This window comes from Electrona antarctica (assembly GCF_951216825.1).
Source record: "Electrona antarctica genome assembly, chromosome: 14".
Lineage (NCBI taxonomy): Eukaryota > Metazoa > Chordata > Actinopteri > Myctophiformes > Myctophidae > Electrona > Electrona antarctica.
The window spans coordinates 49,111,868-49,124,927 of record NC_136795.1 but is presented as its reverse complement, the minus strand read 5'-3'; the positions used below and the strand labels follow the sequence as shown (position 1 = coordinate 49,124,927).

The 13,060-nt window shown below is 43.3% G+C and overlaps 1 long non-coding RNA gene across 1 annotated transcript; it reads right to left on the bottom strand.

Moving 5' to 3' along the window:
* Window positions 1–2,620: 2,620 nt before the first annotated feature.
* Window positions 2,621–9,171, bottom strand: LOC306936516. The gene is made up of 3 exons (XR_013791503.1): window positions 9,065–9,171; window positions 3,276–3,453; window positions 2,621–2,738 (listed from the first exon to the last, which is right to left on the bottom strand). It is a non-coding gene; the product is annotated as an uncharacterized lncRNA (long non-coding RNA).
* Window positions 9,172–13,060: the final 3,889 nt, after the last annotated feature.

Here is a 13,060-nt window from a genome sequence, read left to right as displayed (position 1 = left end):
TCATTTTTTCACTTTTTTTCACAAGTTTTTGTGCATTTTGAGCAAAGATTCTGGGAGGAGTTACATTTGAACTGTTTTTCATATAATTCAAAATGGCGGGTGATCTAAAAGGTCAGAGGTCAAAAGTCAGAACACGAAAGTTGTTCGGAATGAGGAGACACATATGTGTATCAAAGTGTCATTGCCAACGGTCAAACGGTTCATGAGATATGCACGTTCAAAGTTTGCAAGTTTGCAAGGTTTGCATCAATTGAGTGCTATAGCGCCACCATTTGGCCAATCATGATGGGCTTCGCATAGTCACCGTTTGGCATGGTCCTCTATCATGTTGACAAGTTTTGCGAAAACCGACTGCACGGTTCAGTCAGAACAGCTATTTTTGGCGGAAGGAGAAGAAGTACTGATCATATAATTCAAAATGGCGGGTGATCTAAAGGTCAGAGGTCAAAAGTCAGAACACGAAAGTTGTTCAGCATGAGGAGACGCATATGGGTATCAAAGTGTCATTGCCAACGGTCAAACGGTTCATGAGCTATGCACGTTCAAAGTTAGCATTTTCAATTGAGCGCTATAGCGCCACCATTTGGCCAATCGCCTTGGGCTTCGCATATTCACCGTTTGGCATAGACCTCTACCAGATTACCACGTTTCGCGAAAACCGACTGCACCATTCAGTCAGACACAAAAACAATAAGTGACCAAAGTCACTACGTGACTTCTTGGTCCCTAATAAAACACTATATGTACAGAGTGGGAGAAAGTAAGGAGGGGGGGTGATCACCTAACCTGACCCAGTGTACTCTCTGCTGCCCCATCTGGCGGAGTCAGGTTAGTGATCACCTGTTTAAAGGAAAAGTGATCATTGGGCCTGCTGAAAGGTGGACTTTCAGACCTGTTTTAAAAGATGTGAGTGATTGTATTTTTTTTAGGGGAGGGGTCAGGGCATTCCACGCCTGGGTGGCCGTGCTGTAGAAGGAGAATTTACCCATATTTGTTTTGAAATATAGGAGCAGTATAATAATCCATAATATTGTCTTTGTCTATCAACCTCCATACGAACACACAGCTGGTTAATTTGATCCTCCCAGCGAGCTCATTTATATTGGAATTATTCTGTTTTACCCTATGGTGTGAATGCAATGGTGTCTTAGCAAGTGACCTGAGGTCACACAATTTAAAGTGGACATCTTTTTTTTGTCCTGTGAGAAGTGTGTTTCTTCAGATTACTTGAATCGTTGTAACTCTTGGAAAGGTTTTTCTCCAGTGTGATCAAGCTGGTGTGTTGTCAGGGAACCTGAGTAACTGAAACTCTTGTCACAATGTTTACATTGGGAAGGTTTTTCTCCAGTGTGGATATGCTGGTGCTTCTTCAGGTTACCTGAAATCTGAAACTCTTATCACAATGTTTACATTTGAAAGGTTTTTCTCCAGTGGACACGTTGGTGTATTTTCAGGGAAGATAATTCAGTAAAACTTGTGTTACAATGTTTGCAGTTAAAAGGTTTTTCCTCCAGTGTGGACACGCTGGTGTTTCTTCAGGTTAGATGACTGAATGAAACTCTTGTCACAATGTTTACATTGGAAAGGTTTTTCTCCTGTGTGGACACGAAGGTGTGCCTTCAAATTACTTGAATCACTGAATCTCTTGTCACAATGTTTACATTGAAAAGGTTTTTCTCCAGTGTGGACACGCTGGTGTATCTTCAGGGAATCTGATATAGTAAAACTCTTGTTACAATGTTTACAGTGAAAAGGTTTTTCTGCGTGGACACGAAGGTGTGACTTCAAATTCCATGAATAATTGAAACTCTTGTCACAATGTTTACACTGGAAAGGTTTATCTTCAGTGTGGACACGAAGGTGTGTCTTCAAATTACATGAATAATTGAAACTCTTTTCACAATATTTACAGTGGAAAGGTTTTTCTCCAGTGTGGATACGCTGGTGTTTTATCAGGGAAGATGATTCAGTAAAACTCTTGTCACAATGTTTACATTTGAAAGGTTTTTCTCCTGTGTGGACACGAAGGTGTGTCTTCAAATTACTTGAATCACTGAAACTCTTGTCACAATGTTTACATTGGAAAGGTTTTTCTCCAGTGTGGACACGAAGGTGTGTCTTCAAATTACTTGAATCACTGAAACTCTTGTCACAATGTTTACATTGGAAAGGTTTTTCTCCTGTGTGGACATGCTGGTGTGCCTTCAGGTGATGTAACTGACTGAAACTCTTGTCACAATGTTTACATTGGAAAGGTTTTTCTCCAGTGTGGACACGAACGTGTCTCTTCAGGTCAACTGTCCGACTGAAACTCTTGTTACAATGTTTACATTTAAAAGGTTTTTCTCCAGTGGGGACACGCTGGTGCTTCTTCAGGGAACCTGAGTCACTGAAACTCTTGTCACGTCGTTCGTCATCATCGTCTTCACTGGTCTCCTCCCAATCATCACTGTCTTCAGTGACTTCAGTGTCAGATTCAAGTTCAACTTCAATCTCAGAGCAGTGGGAAGATATGTCTTCTTCATCATCCTCATCATAATTTTCTTCTTCATCTTTCACTGCTAGTAATGTCAACATTAACCCAGCAGGTTCCTCTGGTCTTTGAAGTAGTTCCTCCTGGTCCTCTTTAAGCTCCTCCTGTTCCTCTTTATGCTCCTCCTGTTCATCATTAATGTGTAAAGGCTTTGGTTCTTCCTGGAGCAGTCTGGGGCTCCTCTCCTGTTCAGGAGAAACCTCCTCTTTACACACAACCATGTGCAGGATGTCTAGGAGCAGAAACACAACATGATGGTCAACACTGGATTCATAAAATGTAAATCCATTCTCCTTCCATGTTCCATGTACAAAATGAGCTATTACCTACCAAGATAAGATTGACTAAACAGTTCATAATTACTGTTCTGAAAGATTTTAGAAAAATACATTGTTTCTTCAGGAACAATATTTTCTAGTTTGCCATAGTTATTGTACAGTGAAAATAAGACATTGTGGCAGCCCTACATAACAGAAAATATTAACCCATTAAGACCGGAAACGCATCTGTGTCAGCTTAGCTTTTAAGAGTTAGCTTCTGGATGTCCCTGGAACAACATCTTTTGAAATGGGGGTCGGCGACCAAATACATATAATTGTGGTGCTCCTTGACATGGAAAAGTTTGAGGACCACTGACATACAAACATTTTCTTTTAGAAAACTGTCATGATTTAGAAGACATTTGTAGAATCTGGTCTCAGGTCTTAATGGGTTAAAGAAAGGAAGAGCACATGAAACTTACTGAGGTGTGGCTGGTCTTCAGCTTCCTGTTTAATAGAAACGTGTTCAGCTTCCTGTTTAATAGAAACGTCCCTGGCTGAGTCTGGAGAGTTCATCTTCACCTGTGAGTGATGCATCACGGGTATTGTAGTTCTTATGAGTCTGGAGAGTTCGTCTTCACCTGCAGTCTGGACTCCGGTCTGAAATCAAGTGAATACGGAAGGACTTTAATAACTGGAGACCTATAGTCCGGCAGCTGGGGTTGTGGAGTGGGAAATTGGTTATATTGTTTTTTTGATTGGCCTAAAACATTGCCTATATACTTGCATACATTAATGAAACCACTTGCTGACCGGCTGTCGGTATTGAGAAATGTATTTTATAAGGTTTATATGTGACCATACCATTACCTATATACGGCAAAAATGTCAAAATTTCATTATGCTTTAAGTAGCATGTGAGGGACAGCCCACTTTAGGCGCAAAAGCGCCTAAAGTGGGCTGTACAGGATGCAGTGAGCACCCTTGTTCAGACCCCATATGTTGTCACATGCAATTCACAAAATGTGCCCGTTTTGAGTTGTTCAATAAAGAAAACAAACAACAATAACACTGAAGGGCATAAGCCCATATGTGGGAGGCATAACCCGGCCGGGGCCGTCACGCCCATATTTTTATTCACCCACCAGAGGGCGACATTTCACCAAAGGTAAGTCTCCCCTCAGGCAGGCCATCGCACCGCGCCCAGACGACGCCACCATCATACTGACTGGCCTTCCCTCGAGTATAGGGAATCCCCCGTCACGTCATCTGTCACAGTGGCGGATATCCGGGGCTAACCCGTGGATCATCCGCACAATAGACAGGATACAGGCTCCAATTCACCTCAAAACCGCCCACCTCCAGAAGAATCATATTCTCCGAAGCGACTGGGCAGAAAGCGGGCATTATTATTAATAAATTATTATTTTCAAATTCCGATATACCCCCCACAGAAAATGTCTGTGCTTCGGTTTCATGGGGAAAGTGTACGAGTACACAGTTCTGCCCTTCGGAATGTCTTTGAGTCCGAGGGATTTATAAAATGCAGGATTAAGTAGACCGCTGAGGCCATTAACCCCGCCATTCGGAGGCATTCATGAAAAGGAATTGAACGTCCTCTTTTGAATGATGCCACGCAATGTAGTGTTGGTATACAAACAAAATCATAACACAAAATGAAATAACAGTATTTTACTCAAAGTGCACAATTGTGTGTTTGCCAGTTAGTGTGATGGGTTTTACATGCATGGAACTCCAGCAGCACCGCAGCCACATCGGCATGCCAGTTCTTTGGAGTTTGGCTGGAGTTGGTGGCCATCATCAAGAATGCTGTAAAACTGGAATCTACATGTGGCTACTATCAATGACTCTATGCCAATCTTTGCAGAATGTGACTGCATAAACTACCTGTGGCATGGCTCATGGTATCTTGAACAAATCAAGGTTCTAGAGTTCACACATCCTGAGCTCTACCGGCGCTTCTCTGTAGGCCATTGAGTTGTTCAGGATCACCCAGGCTGGTTCTGCGCTGTAGGAGGTGGCATGAAGGTCGAGCAGACCATTCAGTGAGTGTCAAAGGGTCCAGTTGGTCACTATGTAGTAGGAGCCACACACAATGCAAATTCTGTGGCAGAATTTGAGCTCTCTAAGATTGGGTCAATCACCAATGTCTTCAACCTTCTCACAAACAACCACACCATGAAAGACACAGAATGCCATCTCCAGCATGCACCGAGTACCACTCGCAGCCTTACATTTTCAATTGTAATGTGGTGAAGCTGCTGGACTTTGTGCTAGAGCGTCAGAATCCATACTCGATGGCATTCAATGTACCTGTTCCACTGCACAATCTGTTCACAAAGCAGGCTGTTGACCGAGGGGTCGCTGCACGCTTGCTAAACTGTCTAAAAATGGGGAGCGTGTCTACCGCTCATACAGACAGGAAATGTTAGTTGAGAAGACCAAGACAATGAGCACAACCATACCAAAGCGGAAGCTACCTCATTTCAACTAGCAACCACAGAAGACACCAACAACCATTCTGAATACATGGCCGGGGCACATAGGAGTATGGACATTGCTAAGGAGCGGCGCATGAATATCCAGGAGATAGTTACTCGTGATGTGCTCTCAGCATCTCCCTTGTTTGATGGTGACCTTCCAGCTCATGTCAACAAGTCAAAACTGAGATTGAGCCTGAACTTGACCTCACCCAATGGAGTCCAAAGTCTACTTTTGACACTCATGTTGTGGTAGACTTCATGTCGAAAATGCGGCAGATGAATCCTGGACTCTAAAACTGCCTCCCCCTGGCCTGCCGGGGCGCCTGATGGAGGGGAAAGGAACTGGTTGGAATAACGTGTTCCTTCCACGCGCTACGTCCAACCAGGGAAACTCCCCCCTGTCAGGTGTAAAGGAGCAACTGGGACACTCAGGCATGAAGGAAGCACGAGTTAAAGTCTGTTGCTCTCCCCATGTCCCCCATATATGGGGACTAGGTTGGCAGAGGGTGTGTAGAGCCCAGGATCACATTAGATAATTGACACAGGGGTGAAAAATGGGTTACAAAATCGTGGAATAAAAAATATTTAAAAAATAAGAAAATGCGGCAGATGCCACTAGCACAATTCCCTACTTTAGGTGCCGTTATCAATACCATCATGAGGTCAACATCATCCCTTTGCCAAGAGCCAGAGTTCATCCATATCATACTCAATTATTACATTGAGATGTATCTAGCGCATGTGGCGCACAGATTCAAGAACAGGAATCGACATTGTTGGCATGAACAGGGACATACCTATCCCTCAGCAACAAAGGTGTGACATCACGGTCTGGTGGCTAAACTCTCCTTGAGAGGAGAGTCAGGAAAGCTGCTCCAATGGCTCCAAAGCTACCTATCGAACAGATCCATCAGAGTTGTCCTGTCAGGCCAGGCCTCAGAACCTTGTTCCATCAATGCCTCAGTACCACAGGGTTCAATCGTATTCTCCATCTTCATCGATGACCTGGTTGAAGTGTGTGTGAATGAACTGTACATGTACGCCAACGACTCAACCCTTTATGCACGCATACGATCTCCAGACACATAGGGCTGAAGTGGAGGCTAGCCTGAACCGGGATCTCCAACGAATATCCATCTGGGGAGATCGATGGAAGACCACCTTTGAACCATCAAAGTGCAAGTTCATGACAATCTCACGAAAGAGGATTCCATCACAGCTGGACCTGCAATTCAATGGGCACCGGCTGACCTTCACGGCGGTGGTGGCCAGGGGTAGAGTGGCTGGATGGTAACCGCAAGGTTGCCAGTTCGAACCTGGGCTCCCCCAGAGTGTCCTTGAGCAAGACTCTGAACCCCTAATTGCTCCTGATGTGCTGGTTGGTGCCTTGCATGGTTTCTGCTGCCATCAGTGTATGAATGTGCGTGTGAATGGGTGAATGTAATGCACAATCTATGTAAAGCGCCTTGGATAAAGGCGCTATATAAATGCACCATTTACCATTTACAAATGAGCTTGACGTCCTGGGTGTCAAAATAGACCCCAAGCTGTCCTGGTCGAAACACCTGACTAAAATCTCCATCCGGGCCGGTCAGAAGTTGGCAGCACTGAGGAGAGTGGCCAGTAAACTCACCACCGAGAGCCCCCCCCTCCCACTGCCCTAGGGACCTCCAGGACATGCTCCCTCCACCTTACACAAGACGGCGAAACACCGGCCGATGCACAGCCACACCAGAACATGCTTTCGACCCCCCAGGCTCCAAAACACGCACATTGGACAGAACTTTTCTCCACACTGCTGTCAGGGTGTGGAACAGCCTACCAGAGCATGTAGTTTACTCCATCACAGACAATGGTCTTCAAGCCTTTAAATGCAGAGTTCATAGACATCTGAACACTGACTGTTGAGCTGCAGTGAACCGTTTAATTGGCCAATGGATATGTATCTTTGGCTATTGTTAACAATTGCATAAAAAAATAAAAAAGAGAGTTGTCATAGTCTCCAATGATACAGACACCTTCACATTACTGCTACACTACACCCCATGCTTCCAATCACTGGGGTTGAAGGAGATCTGGCAGCAGTATGGCACTGGCGAGAAGCGGTGCATGCTTCCCCCCAATAGTTAGGTAAAGTTAGCTTAAGTTGTGGCAAATCTGGGAAAAAAATGCTTACCACTAGCTTTCTTCACAGATGTGTTTATAAAGGTGTCTACTATCACAGAAGCCCAACCCAACTCCCTTGGGAAACTTTGTGACCGCTGCTGAATGTTGGGGTACCATTATCAACCAGGCAAAACATTCCAAATTTCATTATACTTTAAGTAGCATGTGACATGTCAAACTAGGGGGTTTTCATGATGCTGAATCCATTGCAAGCATTAGTTTTGCACAAAAAAACACTCCTTTGCCTAAAAATTCCCATAGCCGTCATCACAAATGTGATGAGGTCAGCACATTTGGGCACATTTGGGCAAGTGGCTATGGCCGAATTTAGCCCAAGGAGTATTTTCATGCGTAAGCAGCCATAGCCACTTGCCCAAAATTAATGTGCCCAAAATGTGCTGACCTCATCACATTTGTCATGATGTCTATGGCCGTTTTTAGCCCAAGGAGTGTATTTTGTGCAAAACGAATGCTTGGAATGGATTCAGAATCATGAAAATCCCTTAGTTTGACATGTCACATGCTACTTAAAGCAAAAGGAAAGTTTGACATTTTTGCCTGCCATAGGATGTTAATGGTAGGGTCACAAGAAACCCCTATAAAAAAATTGCCCAATACGGTCAGCAAGTGGATTCATGAATGTATAAAGACAATATTTCAGGCCAATAAAAAAGACTATAGGCCTATACCAAATTTACCACCCGTCCACCTCGGCTAAACAAGGCTCCAGACTTCCCAAAACAAACTGGTCAGGCTACTACTTGGCCTCACTCCCCGCCCGAACCCACCTCACCCCTGCCCATGTTCATAGGCTGCCGCTGGAATAGCTTAGGTTGACGACAGAGTACAGCATATTGCAATGAGCCTGGTCTACAAGATTCACTACCATGTACCATGTATGTAAACCTTAATGTAAATGAAGTTCATTCTACATACTGTTAAAAAAAATGTATCAATCAATCTAAACCCTCTGTCTGTCTGTCTGTCTGTCTGTCTGTCTGTCTTGTGTGTCTCTCTCTCTCTCTCTCTCTCTCTCTCTCTCTCATCCACTACATGGCTACAACACACTGATGTAACGTTATGGTTAAATTAATAATAGTGATGATGCAACCAAACAATGTATATATTGTAACGTTTAGCACCCTGAGCTGGAATCGAACCCCGATCTCCAACTCAGCAGAGCAGGCAGGCAACAAGCCACGTAGCCAAGCGAGCTAGATTTCGGAGGAATATTATTACTGCTGCTAGTATTAACTATACTGGTTGTTTATAACAAACAAGTTACAATATTATTACTGCTGCTAGCTCTGGTCCATAGCCCTAATGCTAATTAGGCCCTGCATTAAGCCTTAATGCAGGGCAGAAATAGCATTAGGGTTATGTACCAGAGCTATAGGCTACTGCTGCTAGTATTAACTAGACTGGTTGTTTATAACAAACAAGTTACGTACAGTTGTATTACTGCTGCTTAACTACTGCTTGTTTATGATTATTTATAACAAACAAGCAGATATGAGAGGAATACTCTGTTGTTCCATGTTAAAAGATGAGTAATATTAAAGATACATGTAGTAAAAACAAGGTGAATCAGTTCATCTTACCTGCTGTGTTTCAGGGTTGAGCTGCTTAACAACGACACTGTTTTCAAACTAGCACAACAATACCCAACAACAGTATTTGTCAATCAAACAACATAGATGGCTAATTTAGTCACTTATATCAAGTAGATTATTCAGAGGGTGGATTTCACTCCTAACTGGCAGATAAACAATAACAATACATTGTGAACTAAAATGGCCGCCGCCCGGCCACCAAATTAATCTATTCTACGTCCGAGCTAGCCTCGGTCCCAGGCTCACTTAACTGCGAAAAAGAAGAGCCTGGTCACAACCTAGGACAAATAAGCTATCTAAGGCAGGACTTCCGCCGTGTAACCCCCCCCCCCGGAAGTTAACGTTTTTTGACCAATCGCAGCGTTGTGTTCCCGAAAATGTATTCCCGCTGAAATGATCATTGGGTGGGGACTAGTAAACACAGCCGCACCGCGTGACGTAGTTATCTTACACGCAACACTTCCGCCACTTCCGCTGATAGTCTTTTCAGCGTAGGTCTTGGCCAGGGTGCGTCCGAGCATAGACATGGTAACGCCCCGCCTGCCTCTGATTGGCCTACCGACACTGCCCACATGCCGGCTACCGATACTGCCCCGCACCAGACTTTCCTCCGAGAATGACAGCTTGGCACGCTCGACAGGCTGCAGCCTTGTAACTAACTTGTATTTTTTTTCCTTTGTTTTTGTAGAAGAGGCAATAAACTAATATTGTTTATGCGGTTTGTTTTTATTGAATAATTGATTGAACATGAATTATCATGTATTAATCTGATATATAGGCCTAGATAGTGAACTAATACTATTAGCCTATACTACAAAGGAAATAAAAGGATAAAGATCAATAACTTTTTACAGTACAATAATATTTCAAGTTTACATACAAATAAATTACACATAATAATAATCAACAAACACTTTATTTAGAACACACCCAAATCAAATCATATTACGGCGTACGTGTTCAATCAATTATTCCATCAAAGCAAACGCATAAACAATATTAGTTTGCCTCTGCTACAAAAAAAAGAAGTTACAAGGCTGCATTCTGGAGCGTCATCTGTCAAGCCGTAGCCTACCATTGATTGATTGATTGATTGATTGAGGATTTTTTTTAACAGATTGGAGAATTACAGTACATTTCAAGCACAACTCAATACAAAACTGTTACGCCATAAAGTTCATGGAACCTATTGTAAACTAGTGTAAATGCTTCACTTGTTTACAATAGGGTCCACCATGTTCAAAGTCAGCAAGAGAGCATGAGAAAACTCAATTAAGGTGGCGTATAATTATAATGATAGTATGAGGCTTTTCGCAGGGGCGAGTTGGTAAAGACCCCCACGCAGGCACGCACGCACGCACACACACACACACACACACACACACGGTGCACCCACCCACACACGGTAACAAAAAGTACTTATCCACCAGTCCCCAAAAACTGTGTGTGTGTGACAGAGAGAGAGAGCAAGAGGGGGAGTGAACACAAGATGGCAGTAGAATATGTAGTATATATTTATGGTTTACTGAATATGTTCTACTTTTCTACTCTACTAGTTCAACACAGAACTATATCAAATGATGTAATTGGATGATCAAACTTCCTAGAGAGATTGTTTCTCCCCTAATGAGTTAGGGAGTTAATACAGTCTTTGATTGATTGATTGAATATTTTATTAGACAAAAGAAAAATGCAAACAGCACAAGGTACATTCAGGCATTTTGGTCCAAAGGGCTATAGTTGTTGAGTACTTAACAACTTGAGTACTTCTACTCAAGTGGTTACTGATTATATTTAAATGGAACTTCCCTAATGAACATTCCACAGAAAGAGGCAATCACAGGTCATTTTACAATGTGTTATAACATATATAATATATATATAACATTTATACTCTCCTATGTGGTCGCCGGTCGGTAAATCAATCATGATATGTGGGCTCCGCTCAGTAGGATACAACAGTGACTACACGTAGATGTGTGTGGGGAGGACTTAATTGTCATGCAGACTAAATTGGGGAGAAAGACTACGGGGGTAAAAATTAGGGATGTCCCGATACACTTTTCGCTTCCGATCCGATCCCGATACCAGTGTCGTGATCTCATGTTGTGTTTATGGCTATCTAGCTATATATCTCGTGTTGTGTTTATAGCAGACTCCTCACTCAATGTGCACTTGCAGTTTGGGCACTCCAAAGCAAACTCAACATGTCCCAACATTGTATTTACCTGCCATAGTGTCAACCCCTTACCCCTGTGTCGGATCGGTGGTTAGACTGGCATATTCACTGATACCGATATGACAAATATCAGACAACTTGTCTGATTCGTGAGACAAGTATTCATCTTAATTAATACACATACAAATGTATTGTAGTGAACCTGAACATGGAGCGACGTTAGCAATGACAAGTGTCAATCACAGACTGATGGCCGTCACCTGAGTGTGAGAGACGTGCACCGCGCTGATCACGCATGGCTGGACATGATTGGTTTGAGGAAGGAGATACTATAAAACTGTTTTGCTCAGTATGACACGGGGTGTCTGGAGAGCGGAGCTCTGTTCGCATTGCTGGCATATTGAGCCAGTTGAGCTATCTTGTTCGTGCACTCCGGGGGTTGGTGCCGTTCGCACGCTGTTTAGGGCTGCCGGCAGCGAAGATAGCCAGGGGTTATATAGGTTTCCTAGAGAAACATATAGCGGGGACAAATAGGTTATTCCGCTCTCCAGTTTGGGCGAGCGGTCTCCTACAGCCAACGGAGACGGCTCACAGCATTGGACCGGCGGTGGTTCCCACACACCAACACAGACTGAACGACCCAGCACCAAAGCTCCGACCCTGTGAGGGGTCGCAACTGTGGGGAAAGATAAGTAGCGCTTGAAAGACATTCATTCAGTGAATCAGAATATATGTGTACTGCTTTATTGTAGACTTTTAGGTATCAGGAATTATTGCTTTAAATGTGTTGTGAGCTGATGTTATGTGTAGGTTATGAATTGATGCCTTTAAAGCCCATCGGCGGATGGCTTTCATTCAATGAATTCACTGATTTGTATTATTGTGCTCTGACGGGATTGTAGTGGGTTTGCATTCAGTGCATTCGGTATGTTTTATTATTGTCTTTGCATATGAATGAATTCAATAAATAAAGCAGTATTTTGTAATGTTAGTGGGAAGTTCTGCCTCTGTTATTAATGCCCACAGTTGAAATATTCTGTACATCTCATACCTGAGACAAGGTTTATTACAGTATTAATCAAACCAATGCATCGGACGAAAAATTACATTTTAAACAAAGTATAACAATTTTGTCATTTCTATGTTATAGGCCTATTGATTGGACATGGAACAGTCAAACACTGATTCCAAAAGGGAGAACACAAAAAAAGTCCTTGCAGTCTTGTTTCCATTCAAGCCCAATGCAATCAATTCATGATGAATAACACAAATCACACTTGTGTGAAGTGAGGGGTGCTCTTATACCATCAATACAGAAACTGTTAACCGAGAGTGGACGACCCAACAAAGCACTACACTTGTTTACGAGAGGGTCCACTCAGCTTGTTCAATTCATCATACCATTTAGAGACATGCAAATATACACTTCTATAGGCATGTAGCCAAAAAACAGGAAATCATCACAGTGGGGGTAAAAATCACACCTGTGTGGAGTGAGGGAACGCGCCCAGGGTGCCGGGGCCGGTTCCGGCGTGCCGCCCCACGTCCGAAACGGTTGAGAAATTACAGTTACCGTGTGGGGGTCCCTCTACTGTACCCTCTACTGTACTGGACTGTCACTGTACTGTACTGGCACACCCGAAATCATCATATATACAGTTAATATGTGCGTGTGTGTTTGTGTGTGTGTTAGGTTGCGCACAGATGGTGAAAACAAACATGCTGTTTTCGTGCTCAGACACAGCCACCCACCCACCCACACACACACATAGCTCCGTAAGGGAGCACTCAAAAAGGGAAAAAGA